Raw genomic sequence first — 17,472 nt, forward strand, 5'->3', positions numbered from 1 at the left:
AACAATGGTGAATTCACAGTTGGAAATCTAAAACAATAGCTCTAACCAGGTACACTTATTTGTGTCATTTAACGCCTGATATAAATGTGTGTCCCTTCGCGTTATCAGTCAGTGCAGTTTTAGATTGTACTGTAGATTTTTTTAGACTGTATTTTCAAGCGCTTTTAGATAAATGTTACCTGTGACTAGGTGGCAAACTATTCTCCAGTTTAAAGTTTGCATGTCGTCTGTTTGTAGGTGACTCACTGTGACTGTTGCCATAAACATTCACTTCACTTGTAAACAGTATTCATGAAACAGTGCCCATCAAACCTCAGCTGCTACAAGCTGTCTTTAAATCATATAATGTATGTTTTGGCCTCCCAAACACTACTGCATGTTCGCTCTGACGAAGCTGCTGCTGGTTCACCGCATCCATATCGTTAAACGCCAACCGACATACACACACATTGGACACTAATGCATGCACACAGAGACTGACAACCACGCACACACAGACACAGTTGCACATGTTGGCACATTTGGATTTTTAGAATGTCTGTTAATGACTACAGTATAACCTTTCAGCCATATTTGAACCACAGAGGAATAAGCAAAGAGATCAGATAACTCTATTTGAAATGTGTCACTTGACAAAAAATTTGCATGGAATGAGATTTAAAGGGTTATCGTTATCCCTTTTATTAATTACTTCAGGTCATAGGCGAGGTTGACATGTTCCATTGCTTGTGTCCTCAGTGTTGTTTACTTGAACATCTGGACAACACACCAACATGTGGACAACAACAACTCTTCTCTTCTCTTCTCTTCTCTTCTCTTCTCTTCTCTTCTCTTCTCTTTTCTCTCTTCTGTTCTCTCTTCTCTTCCTCACCGATGACTAAATCTGATGTTTTGCTTCGATATGTGATGTTTCTCACCCAGAAACCAAGAAGTATAATCGGTTTGCTCTAGCTGTTGTTACCGTAAGACTAATGCAACGGTCACTGTGTGGGTAAGACCTTCTTCCAATGTGCTGATGTGTTACACTTGGTTTACCATCAGTGATGAGGGAGGGCTATTAATCCTATATCATCTGAGGTTTTCTCCCAGGCTTGTTGACAGTCACACATGTGAATCGACTCCCACAACAGTTGGCGTTAGTTATTCCCTATTCTCTCTGCAAGCTAATCTTCATACAAACAACATCCAATTCAGTTATGCAGGATTTCATGCCTATTTGTGAACCCCAATCAAAGTGGATTTAGTTTGCTAACAGAGCAGAATGTTTCTTCTAGGAATGTGCATAGTAGAGTTGATTATGCCTTGATCTAAGTCATCATTATAACTGGAGTTAAACCTCTTCTTAGAGATGGCAAATTGCAGTGACAGGAGGCTTAAAGGGTTGAGGATAGGAGAGAAGAACAGGTTTTGCATGAGCTATGTGGCCAGAACGGTATGATTTGTTTGTTTGTGATTCTGCTGATCACAAAGTTGATCCTGGTCCATCTCTTTTCTTGCCAAGTAAACCGTTTCACTTTGGGTTTAATTTACTCCAGATGATGGAGTACTACAAGGGCAGCTATTATTATTATTCTTCAAGCTACAATACTTAAAATGTTCGGTTGGTAAAATTGGGATCCCTGGTGTTTTTTTAAATGACTTTGATTCTGCAGCATGTTGTTTGACTTAAGGAAATTCCTCATGTTTGAATACACAGTTTATCCCCTCAGTGGCTGGCTGACAGCGGGAAATGCTCTCTCTTCTCTCCACTCTCAGTGTGGGCTAAAAGGAGTGTGGAGGAACGGGTCGGCTGTTAAAAGTCACAGCTAGCTGGTAGGCTCTGAGGAATCTGTAGACACATACAGCATTGGCTTCAGCTCCTCACGCTCACTGCTCAGTTATGACGGGGGGCCCTCCTCTGTGGGAGGTGAATGACAGGAATAGTGTGGTTTGGAAAAAATATCGCCTTACATGAGAAGCTCTTTCAACATCCTTGACATGTTTTTCCTCATGTGTTGAATTCTCTCTTAATAATTCAGCACATTTTATGTTTTTTACAGTTATATTTTTTATATTTCTTGATATCTATCTATTCGTATTAGACACATCTAGGTAAATATTTGCAATTTACAGTATAAACTAATTTCTCTGTATATCAGCTGGCACATGGTTTGTGTTGAATTAAAAGTGATGCTGTGGTTTAAAATTTAAACATTTTGTTTGCAGGTGTGCTGGCTCCAGTAGCATGTTCCCAGAGTGGTAAATAAACAGAGAGTACCTCCTCAATAGTTTGACTAGAGAAGCATAATCATCAAAGTGACTTTGTATATACAGTCCATAAAGAGAGGACGGACAGATTTATTGTTCTGTAATCCCAGATGTGGTAGTTTGAGAAAGAGAGGCTTAGAAAGTTTTCTTTACTTTGAAGGTCCTTGTACCATCACAGATGTAGGATAAATGCTCAGCAGCTCTGGCTGTTGGTTTCTCAGCTGTTCATTCAACCATTCCAGACCATCGTGGACAGGAACTGTAAATCCTCTATCTCATCCAGAATTTGCGTTTATACTCTGTTTATTAGCTCTTTATGCACAAAGTACAGCAGACTTTTTTGATGAATGCCAACTCGCATGCAAGAATCAATGTTTGTGTGATGTGTTGTCTTTTATATTTGTTTAGCTGTTTAATGTGCGCTACTCTCGGGCTGTCAAGAGTAAAAAACTGGTTGATTTTGATGGATGTCTTTTCAATAATCTTAAGCTGTCTTTAACTTTCATCTGTTTTTTTGTTTCCCCTCACACACTACGCCCGATTCCTCTGTTCTTTTGGTTTCTTTGACATCCCAAGTAACCTGAGCTATAGTTAGTGTCTTGTTTGTGGTTGTAGCCATGTGTAAATCAATAACGTGGTTGCAGATCCTCATTGTCCCGAGGGATGTAAAGTCCTAAATTGATATAATGAATCTTGATGACACAAAAATGAGTGTGTGTGTTTATGTTTGTTATGAAATTAAATACAGAATAAATGTGTTTATAGTAGATTAGTGTGTGCGTGTTTAGAGCAATGTTGTTCCTGGAATTCAGTTCTGGGACTTGACTACAGCACACGCTGTGACTCAGGTTTCATAGACTCTCAACAATACTGATAAAAAAGGAGCCCAGTTCTCTTGACACATTTGATCAATGTGACATTAGTCACCTATGTTAACGGCTGCCTGTTGTGAGTCTGATGTGACATTTGGCCTTTTAGGGTCATGACATCACATGGCAACGATTGTGTGAGACAGGGAGGCTACAGCAGGTCAGAATATATCTGGCTCAGTAGGAGACATGGTGTATTATTGCAGTGTTTGCCAGGTGCCAAAATTAATTATAAGATGATGAGTTTTGCCACATTAAGCAATTTGTAATTTGGTTTCAGAAGAAGTTTAAGTTCAGTGGCTTGATTAAAGGCACTTCAACAGCAGAAAAAAACATATGCCCCATGTTGTTTCTTGACAAACAAAATATATCATATTACATTTCCATTAAAGATCCCAAATTGGTGATTTCATATGTCTACTCACCTGGTACTACTTGCAGTCCCCAGTTACCAGTGAGCTTGTCAGTTAGAAATCAAAATAACAATCATCTGGTTATTTATGAGCATCTTTAGCTCCTGGACAACCCCCCCACCCCCCCGGATTTTCTATCTGTAGGACCCTGACCTTTTGTTAGAGAGCTCAAGCCTCTGTTCTCGGTAGGCTTCAGATGCTATGCTTAGAACCATGTGTGATTTTTGTTGACAAGGCCTTTTGTTGGTGTGTGAGTTGGTCAGTTTCTCACTTGTTCCACTACTACATCAAATTGAGATACGTACCAGTTGCTCCTAACACCATTACAGGCTTTTAAAGAATCATAAAAAAAAAGATGTGTCACTTCCTGTCAGTGGTTGACCAGTAGCACATAACGGACAAAGCAAAAACTGACTGTGGATAGGGACTTTGGCGAGTTTCGCAGCAGACGGGAGCGGTGTTCAGTTAGCTGCAATCTGCAAATTCACAGTTAGATACCACTAAATCCTACACACTTGTCCTTTAATTGCCTAAGTTGTATAAATAACCAGTTACAGGTATATCCACATATATAATCACAGTAATATATAGATATACTGCAGTCTAGTGTAGTCTGTTTGTCAAAACCCCTGTCAAAGTTGTAATTCTGTGTTTTGAATTGTCATGCTGAGGGCTACAGTTGTTTACCTTGAATCAATCGTGCCTTTACTAAGCTGCATTAAAATTTCACTTGACATTTATCAACTTCTCGCCACCGTTTAACACTTATGTTTCTGCACGAACGTGCTGTGACATCTTCTGGAGAAACATGACATTTACTGACGTAAATAGTCTATAAGAGTAATCACATTCTTATTCCTCGTGTGTGTGTGTGTGTGTGTGTGTGTGTGTGTGTGTGTGGGTGTGTGTGTGTGTGTGTGTGTGCACATGCATGGTCACGTGGTTATGTTAAGGCCTACATATATGTGAGGATATACAGTATGGAAGTGATGTGTTCTCTCAGTGTGTGCATGCATGTACCGTGTGAGTGTGTGTGAGTGTGTGTGTCTGTAGGCCAGACGTTCAAGTGAAGTGAAGTGTATAACACATTTCAGTGTTTGAGGAAGCTGCTCGCTCTATTTATATTTCGGGTATATGAAAACAGGAAGAACTTTTTTATAAGAATTTCACTCACGCATTTTAGTGATTGCTCGATTGATCGATAGAATGATGTATTGATCAGCATTGAGTTCAGCACATTAGCACAGGATTACCGTATATCACATGGTTTTTATGTTTAAGACCTGACTTGTTTTATCACAGACTCACAAATCATTGCCATTGTTAGAGTTTGGAATTCGGTGATATTTTTATCCGGAAAAGTTACTGAAGCCCTCAAAATCCACGTGGCTGTTTGGCATTGACCTAGGCATTGCTGATTTAGGGACATGTCACTGACTGTCATTTGTGTCAGTGAGCATGTAAATCACAGTGATGGTGAAAAGAGTTTTTGGCTACATGGGGGATAGTCATGATAGCGAGCAAATGGTGGAGATTCTGAGCAGGCTGGTTGATGAGTTTATGATGGATCTTCTGTTTTCCAGCTCTGCGATCAGCAGGATGTTCTCATTGTAATCACTGTAATGTGAGTGTTTGAGGGCCAGTGAGTGAGTATTTTAGTCTTCAAGACTAAGACAAAACAAAACCAGATGGTTGGATTTCTGGCCTTATGAACAAGAACAGAGGTTAGAAAAAACTAGAGTGAGAACGACAAAAGTAATTTATTTCCACTCAGTTCCCTCTCCTCTCATGTTCTATACAGCCTTGGCAAAACTCACTTTGGCACTGTTTGAATTCATCACTGGCTTCAGCTGTCAATGTATTTCTGTTCTCCAGAATTCAACAGGCTTTTTGGTCCACAGTGTGGGGGGTGAATTAAGTTAGTTGCTCTCTGAGAAGAGTGCTCTACTGAACTCTGCTGAACTTTGTCATGTTCCTAATATCTCCTAACCCTGGCACTGAGTCTGCAGCGTTGACTGGAAGCAGCAGCCCGTGGACTAATTACAGTTTGCATGTGTGTGCTTGTGTGCACGTGTGTGTATTTATCTGTCCAGGCATGTGTTATGCCGGCTTTTTCTACATGCATACATTGATTGAAAGGAGCAGTACTGTTAAAGCAACAGGGAATAGTTCTGGAAAATGTTGATTAAATTCTAGAGAAAACTGGCACAATCTACCAATAATGTTGTTTTTACTCATGAGATTGGAGGCTGATGGATCTTGATCTTAACTGAAAGAGTACTGATATGAAATACGTTATGTGCAGCTGTGAGAAACATTAGAATGTCGGTAACTTCAAGGCAGTCTTAATGGGTTCCACCGTAATCGGTCGATCAGTTTATTACCGCTGGCTGACTTTACTAATCATACTGAAGCCTGTCAGCAACCATAGCTCAGTCCCTAGGGACTTGACTGGGGAACCAGAGAGTGGCTGGTTCAAGACCAGTTCGGACCATGGTGTGGAGTATGGACTGGTAGCTTCTCCTGGGCACTGCCCTTGAGCACACCTCTAGTTGCTTTTGACGTGGCAGTCCATCACTCCACCATTTCTCCTCCATTTGCATGTCTGTAAGCCCTGTGTGAGATTGTATGTGTGTAAATAAATAGTATAAAAAAAAAGTTCCCATTTGGGATTACAGTAAGTAAATGATCATCTTCTCCTTCTCATGTCAAAGGAGAAGCCATTCTGTATTTCCTCACAAAACACAGAAATATGTAAACAATACTTTTTTCCTGGTATGCGTTGCTAAACTATCAATTTGCCTTCAAAGGTGTGAGACCTGTGTTGGTTATTTGTACTTGTAAATCTGAGAATCATAGTGTATTATATTATACTCTTTCCACATTGTAAAGATGAACTGAGAAATACTGTGCACAACAAGTTCTTACTTCCTTGAGGTGGTTTTTGCCTTTTTCGAATGCGCTGAATGGCTTTTTTTGAATAAGTTTTGATGTAACGAACATTCAACACACATAACTGGTTGGCTATTTTCTGACAGTCTCCTCATCGCTCCCATGCCTCCATATGAACGCTCCACAAAGATCTGATGTAACCTCCCTTACATTAATACATGAAACAAACAGAAACCATTGGAGTATGGCACTCTTCATTTTGTCATCTTGTTGCACTCTCTTCTGCTTTTCCAACTGGAGAATTGGCACCACCTAATACTTGTCACAATGAATCAACTTCTAATAATCGCATAAGGGTAGTGGTTTGAAACAAGCATTCATTTGCATTTTCTTTGCCAATTTGCTAAAAATTGTGTTAAAGTTTTCAATACATTTAAATGGAAACACGACTACTGCCAATAAGGTTTTATCTTGTTTTGTCATATGTACAGTGATAATAGGAAACACAATACATCACTTCTCAAATTCATCTGTGTTGCGTGTAAATAACCTGTAATTCTTGATTAACAAGGGGGGTATGACATGGTTGAACATATGCCCCCACTTAAGACTCCAGCTGTAATGCACCCACTACTCTGTATGTATTTTTGGTGCATTCATGCTGATCTCTGCATGTCTTCTTTAGATTCAGTTCATAAATAATGCTCCAGCTTAACATGCTCATTGCTCAACCTACACGGTGGGACACAGTGAAGGAGTGCAAGGATGAAACTCCTGGAACGTGAGCGGTCACGTTGTAAGCCATTTGTTATTTTTCCCCCTCTATTCACCCCGTCTTTTTTCATGCATCCCTCCTTTACTGCCGCCTGGAACTTGTGAGTCAGTTTCTGATCAACTGTAAGTTATTTTTACTGCAGGGAGAAGAAAACCGATCAGCAACTCTTTTATATTTTCTATTTACTTTATCTTTGTGCCTGACTGAATTGTTTTTGCCCTCAGTCAAAATGTTGTAGTCTGTCACACACATCCCCTTTAATCATTATGATGTTGTTGTTTAAAACTTTGTGTGAAAGAGGCCTGTTATAGTTGTGACTGGCGGCTGGATGTGGCCATTTGCTGATGTGCAGTTATATGCACAAGCATGTTAGTGCCTGTGAATGTGTCTGACCTCATTCTGGTATGTATAAACCTGCCAGGAATACATAGTGTCATTCTAGAGAGTTGTAAACTCATGTGTTTACTGCTTTGTTTATTCCTCTGATTGCAGTGATTAGGTTACCACGGTCGCACACACAACCTCCGCAGCGGACTGAATGGTCTCAACCAGTCTGGTACTCCAAATTGCTTCGTTCTTTGTCAGTTGACGACTGAAACACACACTGAAACGTTTTTGAGTGCAATGATCCTTGTCCTACAGAGAAAGAGGATGTAGAGAAAGAGGACGTCCTATCTGTGGTATACCTTTCTGCAGTCTGTGTCCGGTAAAAAAATAGACATACATGTTTGGGAAGTAGGGCAGGTAATACACAGGACAGAGGATATCACAAGCTTGTGATCTAACTGGTGTAGCAGGACTCAGTGGTGCACATTACCTGTCTCTTTTTGTTATGGCTGAGTGATTCAGATGCACCGAACCCACTGCTGTGCTCTGAGCCTCCTGTCATGTTTAGCTGCTGTAACTCCCAGTGATTCCAGACGTTACAAGCTATAGGCCTCATTGACTGAACATGAAGAAAACATGACAACATATGTTTCTGATCTAATGCTCCAGAACATGGGCTGTGTGACTCAGGACCGTGAAAATGAAAGTGTCCCCTGCTACCTTTTTTTTATTTGCCTAGTGGTCCTTTGGGCCCTAATGGTCCCAATAAAAAAACAGTACATTCCAGTTGAGCCATTAGAGGATATCAAGGTCCTGCTGGGAGTCCTGTATGTCCCGTTCTTTATTTATCATCACTGTCTTTCATCTGCACGTACATAAAAGCACCACATTGAACACACATGTGTGAGTTAATTAATTGAAGGAGGATGTCATTGATGAAAAACAGCTCTCACTTTCTCTGTTGCATATAATTGGACAAACGTGCATAACAATTTAAGGAACTTACTTAAGTAAAAGAAAATAAACAACAAGACGGTGCATATTAAGTTGAAAAAAGATTTGGGGACAGTTATGTTGCTATAATCATTCATTGCTAATGGAATAACAGGAAAGATGCGCACTTCCTGACCAGCATAAATTGTAGGCTTTAATGACAGAAGTTATGTGACTGATCTCGCTCACAACACTAAACATAGAATGGGTTCCAGAAATGAAATCCAATCCATTTTCTGCAGTGCATATGCAAACAATGTGTGTAAAATGAGGCGGCAGGTGAAAGGGACAAAGGAGAATGGCAAGTCTGTATTTTGATGAGCATGTGTACATAGACATCAAGTTGTATCTTCAGATTTTATTGACACATTATTTGCCAACATGCCTGTTCATTATGAACTGAATATGTACACCTTACCTGAGTAATTTACCTGTCCTTCCTCTAGTGTCACAACGTAATAACAATAACAGGTCAATAGTGACTGAAAAAGGTTCCTGTCAGCATGACCAGAGCTTTTATACAGTTAATAAGCAACTACGGAATAAAGCTGTAAAATTAATTAAGTCCTGACTCCCTTGCAAAATTCCTGAGATACACTTCTAAAATATTGTCTGTGTATGAGGGACCTGTAAATTAAATCATCTTTCCACAGTCAATGTAATAAGCTCACAGTGTCTCGGATGATGCCAAAGGTCTCACAATCACACATGTGGCTCAGTGATCTCAGTTGGACCCAGTAGGTCTTCCGGTTTCTCTGTGTCCTCAGTGCTGGCCAAGTTTTCTGTCAAAGGAACGAATGTGAGTGCTTTACAAGTCTTAGTATCACCCATCCAGAAACCCTCTAAATTTAAGAGGCACAGAAGTCAAAAGCAGGGACAGACGAGTCAGCCTGTTATCCTCTATGACCTTATTTAAAGAAGCATAAATAAGAATAAAAATGGTGTCTGGTGTTCAGTTAATGGGTCGACAAGACACAGTGCCGCATTGTTCAACTCAGGAAGTGACACAATAGACAGCAATGAACAGCAAAGGCAAGCTTCCACGTCCCAACCCTCATATGAAAAGCACAAAACCTCCACTTTGTTGGCTTATTATTAGTTTGCAGGGACATTTCAGATGATGGAAACAATAGTATACTGCACTCAATATTCTACTCGACTTGTGTAGTAGATTAAATAGGGAACAAACAAAACAAGAAAAAGAAAAACAAGCAGCGGGTTTTAGAGCAGCAACCATTATTCTCATCAGAGCAGTCTCACTGGTGTGCAGTAAAACCTGCATGGAGGTTTCATCATGTTTTGGCTTGAAATATTGGAGATCCTTAACCTCCTGAGCCTTAAGCTGCAAGGAGCCCACTGCTTTGGAGATCAAGGACTGCAAAAAGCCATCACTTGGTCTAAATAGAAATATAAGGAATGTTTTTTATGTCAAAGGATTGAGCAGGTTTAGTTTACCTTATTAAGAGCTCAAACCTTTTCTGTTGGGGACTGGAATATGACTTATAATGAGAAAGGATCCACAACAATACTTTGGAGAGCTATAGAAACCCTGAACCAAACATTCTTCATTTTTGCCTCAATGTGATCTGTTGTTAAAAGCTGATGAGTAAAGACGAAGAAGGAAGGAAAGTGCGTTATGGGGTTGAACGTGTCCAGTTTTTCTTTCCATATACCGTGAGCAGGGAAAGGTGGTAACTCAAGGTCTCAAGGGAGTGATTCTCTAAATCACTCTGATTCACCTCCTCTGTTGTGGCTTGTACGGCCCTGGGGCATTGCTATAACACATTTTAGGAGTACTAACTCAGGCTGGAAATCCCAAATCTATTATATAAGATTAGTTGTGTTTGTGTACAGTATACAGCACTCTGCTTATACCTCAACATCATTTGGTCAATTCTGTATAATATTTTGTGAAAGGAAAAAAGAAAATAAACTGACAATAGAAGCAAAATGAACAGGCTAAGTGAGTGACTATGCCATCAGTAGCTACAGTTGTTTTACACAGGTAGGTGTGTCTGGTCCGATTAGTCTCAGCTCTCCAGTATCATGACTCTGGTTTTTCCATCTACTCAACTCAGACAGAGGATCAGACTGTGGAAGTCCAGCTACTGAGTAATATGCCGCATTTAAAAATGAACTTTTGAAGGTGAAGTGTTAAGGGGGGAAAGTACATTTTACATGGTATGGTTTTGTCATTAATGATGACCAGTCCACTGTGATTCAGATGTATGCCACAGTGTTTGGGGTTGATTTACACATCTTTGACCTTTCACCTCTAGGTGTCAGCCAAGCAACACGCCATGCAACCTTTGGGACCCTGAGGGGTCATTATAACAGAGGGAAGCTACAGACCAGGAAGTCTGGATGAGTTGGGGTGGTAAGGGAGGACATGGACAACTATAGAGTCACTGATACAGTTTACATAGCATGAAGACAGATGTGATACCAGGTTTTACTACTTATCATAGAGCTACTCCTCAGTGAGAGTTATTGATATTGGAGATATTCAATACATTAATCAAGTATGGGGAGATGTGGTATGACTTGTCCAAACACTGGGTGGCCTTGTTTATCCTGCATGCATCACTATTGGGGTCTCTATGGCAGTGAAGGGGGAAGAGCGACTGTGGTAAATCTACTGAGCGATCTAGAGCAATCTGCAGCCTGGAGGCTGGATATGAAGTAAATAGGATGTGTTAAAATGTTAAATAATGCACTGCAAGACCAGTGAAAATGCTCCATACAGTGGACATGGCTTAAGTGCCAACTAGTTGTCTCACATCTGAATTGTACAACGAAAATGTCACTGTGTAAAATGTATAATGACTGTGCCCGGTTGGCTCAGTCAGTGGAGCTGGCGGCCCATGTATGGAGTTGCTGCAGGTTCGAATCCGACCTGCGGCCCTTTGCTGCGTGTCATCCCCTCTCTCTCTGCCCCCCCCCCTCCTGTCTAAAAGCCAATAAAAGGCCAAAAACATAACTTAAATAAATGTATAATGTCACTGATGGTGATGATTTGGGTGTTTCTCTAGGTTGAGACATTTTTTTCTTCAACCTAGGCTTCTAATGACCCTCTGGAGAATTGTGAAAAATCTGTTAAAACATGGTTATTGTTGTTGTTTGTTTGCTCCTCAATAGTTAACATTTTGGAGATACTTGTAAAGTATGTTGTAAAGTAGATGCACTGAAGCCTTGTAGCAATTGATTTAGGTCATAGCACCATCTGCTGGAGAGTTAGGTTCAACAGCTACAGATGGACTGATTGAGTTCACATATATTTCAAATCATACTTTTTACTTCATCATGAAGCAATGCACCACAGCTGTTTGTATATTTCCTATCAGGTAACAAATCTAGTTTGAAAAAAAGATTTTACTTTTGCTTTTATTTCTCATCTGTCATACTGCTCCTGTAAAATGATGTAATGTGTTGAATTAATTTACAATAATAAGAAAAACAGTATTGTGACAGTCATTTGTAACATGTGTAGTGTAGGTAAATAAAGAGGAGATGTCCTGCACAGGAATTTGAATATTCGTGCATTATGACAGCCTGTTGTAATGAATGGACACCTGTTGAAGAAAAACAATATTATTTCAAACAAAGATTATATTTTGGTGAAATAATTTAATGTTCTATGTTTTTGTAGCACTTTTCAATTACAGAGCTAAACTTGATTAGTGGCATCTAGTGGTGTTTGGTGACAGTTATGAATATTATATTCAATTTCTGCCAATGAATCCTACTAAATGTTACACAAATGACCTTTAAAGGAGATGATGAAACAGTATGATTATGTCTCATGATTAAGTGACAGAATTGTAAGCTTTGACTTCGCCCTTTAGCCAGAATTCTTGTAAAAAAGGGTTCACTCTAAAAACAGGCACTTGCTGGCAGAACAGAAACTAAATGGAAAACAGTTTCAGTGCTGAGGCGCCAGTAAAACTTTGTTTTGTAACCAAATCTCTGGAGTAGCCAATCAGCTAAACTGGTGAGCGTGAGAGCTCCTTGGGTGTTTTGGTGGAAACACTGTCTTTGTCGTCAATAGCCTGCTTGCATAATCTTTCAATTTCATTGCAAGCTTATTTTTTAGGCAGGTGAGGGAGGCTTTGGTCCAGACTGAAATAAGACTACTGACTTTGGTGATGCCCTGGCTTCTCCTCTGGCGCCACCATGTGGTTGAAATTTGTGGTTTTGAGTAAAATTTGTTGGCTAAATAAATTGGCATGTAATTTAGTACAGATACCCATGGTCTTGGTCATGATCTACCTTAAAGCACTGCTGTGTGCTGTTAGTTAGAGAGCTTCTGGCTGCTATGGCGGTAGACTCTTGAATATATCTAAGGTGATGTAGACATCACCAAACCATTTAATGTCAATGTTGTTTAAACCACCAAATGTAAGAGATAAGTTTATTTTTACCCAAACTTTTAATCTCAGTGAGTTGTTTTGTCTGTGTTACCAAAAGCAAATGCCTCCTGGTGTCCTTGTGTCTGGTGATAACAGACGAAATTCATGAGAAATGGGGTGAGAGGCCAACATTCCTTATGACAGACGTGTTGCATAGGCAAGTAGTGATAAAGAGCTTATCCACTGCTGTTTCCTACACCCAGTCCCATGATCATAAGGCACAGTGTGCAAATAATAAACCTCGAGATTCTTACTGCTGCAGGGAGGAAAGATCTGATGAAGAAAGGTGATGAAAACCAAAGTTAAACATTTACAATGAATAGCACACTTATGTTCATAGTAAAGTTCCTAAATCACATGAGAGACCATGTTTTCCTTAACGGTTTAGCAGGCAAGAATGCTACAAGTCAAAGGGAAATGACAATGGCAAACAATTGTGCCGACTGTATTTGAGCCAAAAGTTTAAATGTCCTTCAAGAATGAAGATATTTATTGTTTGACAAAATCTTGTCTGTTTGAGCAGGAAGTATTTAGGCCTTTTGGGGTATTGTGTGTAAGGGTTTCCACTAAGTGATTTAATGTGTTGGAGTAGTTGTTAAATGGTGTTGAAGAACAGATTGTTGGGACAAATTCAAATTCAAATACAATACTTTAGATATTTTGTGATATATCAATGTCTACATAGATATTGAGATCTTGGGATCTGTTGGCACTTTAAAGGAAGCCTGGCTTTATGCTGTATTTTTCTAGTTTACTGTCAGCAAATCCAATGAAAAGACCAAAACTAAAAATGTGTTTGTCTCCGGATATTTTTGTCACACTGTGGCACTCAGCCCCAAGTGCATTTGTTCCTTCTGAAGGCGTAAATCTTTAAAATAATGGTGACAAATATAGGCTCGTATAAAAAAAGAGGCTTTCCATTTTCCTTAAAACAACTGTGCTGAATAGTTTTCAGCAACGTTACTCAAACAGCGGTAAACAACATTTTTTTGGGGACTATACATTTGATATACTAATAAGTATTTACAGAAACAGGACAGTGTATGTGTGATTGTCTTAAAATAAACTATAGTGCCCATTGTATCAAGGAACATTTGTGGCTTATCTTCTACATGAGTTTATAATCCTTTTTAGACACCAATAGAGGCCTACTTGTAGGGCAAATTGGGTGTTGATTCCATTCATTTTATTGGTTTTGTTGAATTTGCTAGCCTTATCATATACAGAAAAGACTTATTCAATAAATGCTCATATGCTGCTTCAAAAGAAGGATACTGCAACTTTAGATTGTACTCAAAACAGGCTTTGTTTTGAACAAGGTAATGAGTTTACTTTGTTTTTGAAGCTGCATCATTTGACTGTCCCCATCTTTTATCTGAAACAGCAGCAGTACTGTTTGGCTCCTCACTACCTTTGATAAATTGTGCTGTCCATGTGACTAACACCATGTGCCTCATTCACTTAGCTCCAGCACCTAAAAGGTCGATTGCTGATTAAATATCTTGTTCCATTCCTTAGCCAAACATAGTCCTAAAGCCCACTAGGTAAATTATACAAACATGCCTTTCATAGGCTAATCTTTATTGGAATACCAGCTCAAACAATAGATCGCTCATCTTTCAGTCGTATACATAACGAAAGCATTGGCCCACAAGGGAAAACTGTAGCCGGGTGCTGCTGGGATAAACAAGTTTCTGTCATTCACACTTGCAAATCCAATACTTTCTGGATTCAGTAGCTGACACCACCCTGATAGAATGTAATACAATGCAACATAATAGAACTTTGTCTCGAAGAAAGAAGCGCTTGGGCCGTGAAGCATAGTTACTTAAGAAGGTTTGTGTCATGGCATAGGGAGAAACCTGTTCAGTGTTAATTTATTAAAGTGAGCAATCACTTTTTGTGGGAGCCTGCACTTATAAATCGTCTCACAACAATTATATTACCTCTAGACTTGGAACAAATTCTGTTTTTCATTACTAACGCTAGCAACTGTTGCAAGCTGTTATTCATTCATCATGTCTGTTATAAGGTTTTACATAATTTAGCAGATTTCTTCACTATTTCATTAATTATTCATCTCGATATGATTTTAACTGGGGATTGTTTACTCAGCAGTACAAACAGGAAGAGAGCCATAATTGCGAAAAAAACAAGCACAGGCATGAGAACATGGAGTAAATTGAGATGCACCATTGCACAGTATTTTGGTTGGACAAGTGACAAGATAGACCAACAGTACGAGGCAACCTGCCAGGCTCATAATTACAAATGGACAGGTTGTGGCTCTGTTTCTGGTCTACAGCTTGAAATCAAAGCCATTTGGTTCAGCCTCACTGGATTACTGGAAATAAATACAATGCATTGTAAGTTAATAGGCATATTGTTATCTTTTTAGCTGAATAGATGCCACGGGTAAGAAACATTTTCTAGTCCATCCCATTGTTGTAGCTTGCATAATCTGGCGAAGACACTGTAACAGATATTCAGGAAAACTGACTTGAAGTATTGGACTCCACTGCATTTTTTGTTTAACAAAGATACAGTTTTTTTGTATTAACTCTTAATGGACCCGGGTACAATGTCTTCATATTATAGATTTTATATATATCAGTATACTTTGTATCACTGTTGCAGCCATAGATCTATGGGAAACTCTCTGGTTGCTTCTTGGGCATGGTCTATTTTTTTTACAAAAATATTGCTTAATTATGCTCATTAGAGATCTTAATATTTACGAATATATAAAATACAATGGCATCTGACACTGTTCTGCACCCAGTTCAGTTTTGGCCCGATATTCTCTCAGTGACGGTTCTGCAGTTCTGACCTGATATTCTGAAAGTTCAAAAATTTGAATAGGACCTATATGTTGATTGCATACTGTGTTTGGTTGTTATATATTATATATATTGTTAATATTAAACTACTCGATAACAGCTTTAAAAATGGTGGACTGATCTGAATCTGTTTACATGTTTTATTATGTGATATACATAACAGGCTTACTAACGGCAGTCAAACTAACACATAGTGACATTGTATATAATGTAGAATTTGTTTGATAAATTTACTAATTTTGAAGAAATAACAAAGGATTATAAACTAATATCCACCTGGATTGCATGCGATGATTCTGTACCAGTACTGTATGAAGTCCTGCTGTATTATTGTCATCATCACTGTTTTCTTTAAGCAGAATCAACATGAAGTTTCTAAGAAACGTAGACAAAGAAGACTAATGTTTTCTTTTAAAACAACTGTGGAAGATCACAGGAATTGTTGGGGAGTGAGTTTAACATGAGCGTTATGTTAAATGTGTATACTTTTTTCTGGTGAAGATGGGATAATCTCATAAATTTTGTTAGATTAAAACAAGATGCGCACAAATTAATCAAAACACGTTCAATAGCTATCTTCCCCTGTTCTCACCAGACAGGAATGAAGCCAGTGTTAACAGCTTGCTAACAGTGGGGTTCAAGCACATGGAGGAGAAAGTTTTGTATGCAAAGGGAGTCAGCCATTTATATCACTAATACAACAAGTTCATGAGATAGTTTGCATAGAGGTATAATAAACTGTGTCCATGAAACTCATGTCCAACATTAGTTGGTAGAAGCTAACAGTGTACCCAAACATATTTCCTAATAATTATATAAAAAAAAGTGTCTTCCATGTCTCAGCTCAGAATTAGAGTGCCTTCAGATGCCTTTTGTCATGCAGCCCCTTCGACTTTACCTCAGCAGGGGCGCTGCAAATTAAAAAGTGAAAAAGTTAGCCGCTCATCATTGGCAATGGAGGTCTGGATTGAGTTCCTTAATTATAAGAATTTGCTGTGCCTCTGTAGATGTGTTAAACTCAAGAATGTGCACGCACAAACTGACTGAAACGTGACCTGTCTATGCACACACATTCACATGCAAGCATGTGCGCAGGCTTATGAAGGCAAGCACACACACTTTAACGCATGAACACACATCCACACGCATTCATACTTCAGCACTGAAACTCCTAGTTTAAGTCTTCAGACATTTTCACATCTGCTTGAGCTACCCCCACACGCAGCAGGGTGCTGGGCAGCCACGTGGCATAGCACTGCACAGCATGGCTCTACATAGATGAAGACAACATCCCCACCCACGCACCCTCTGACACCCGTCCTCCCCACTGACAAGACGCAAAGAGTGAGGAGAGCTGCATGAAAGATTTACTAACCAACTGAGGTGGTCTCCCTTAGAAGCTGAGTGGAGGCCGGTGGATGGAGGGGAAAAGGAGGGAGGGAATTCCAGGGAGAATCCCGGAGTGTCTGAAGTGTGATTTTGTATTCAGAGAAGAGATTTAGTATTCTACCACTCAGCAGTGATCAGTCTCACAGAGGCTCTAACCAAGCCTTCGTCACACCATGGATCATGCAGATTGCATCTCAATAGAGTTTGATGGTTGATGGAAGGAGACACTTACCAGCCCCTAAACACAGGCCAATTACAAATTCCAACTTGACTGAGAGAAAGTTTGAAAAGATCATAACACAGAGGTCACTGCAAAGT

This window comes from Dicentrarchus labrax, unplaced genomic scaffold (genome assembly GCF_905237075.1).
Source record: "Dicentrarchus labrax unplaced genomic scaffold, dlabrax2021, whole genome shotgun sequence".
Taxonomy (NCBI): domain Eukaryota; kingdom Metazoa; phylum Chordata; class Actinopteri; family Moronidae; genus Dicentrarchus; species Dicentrarchus labrax.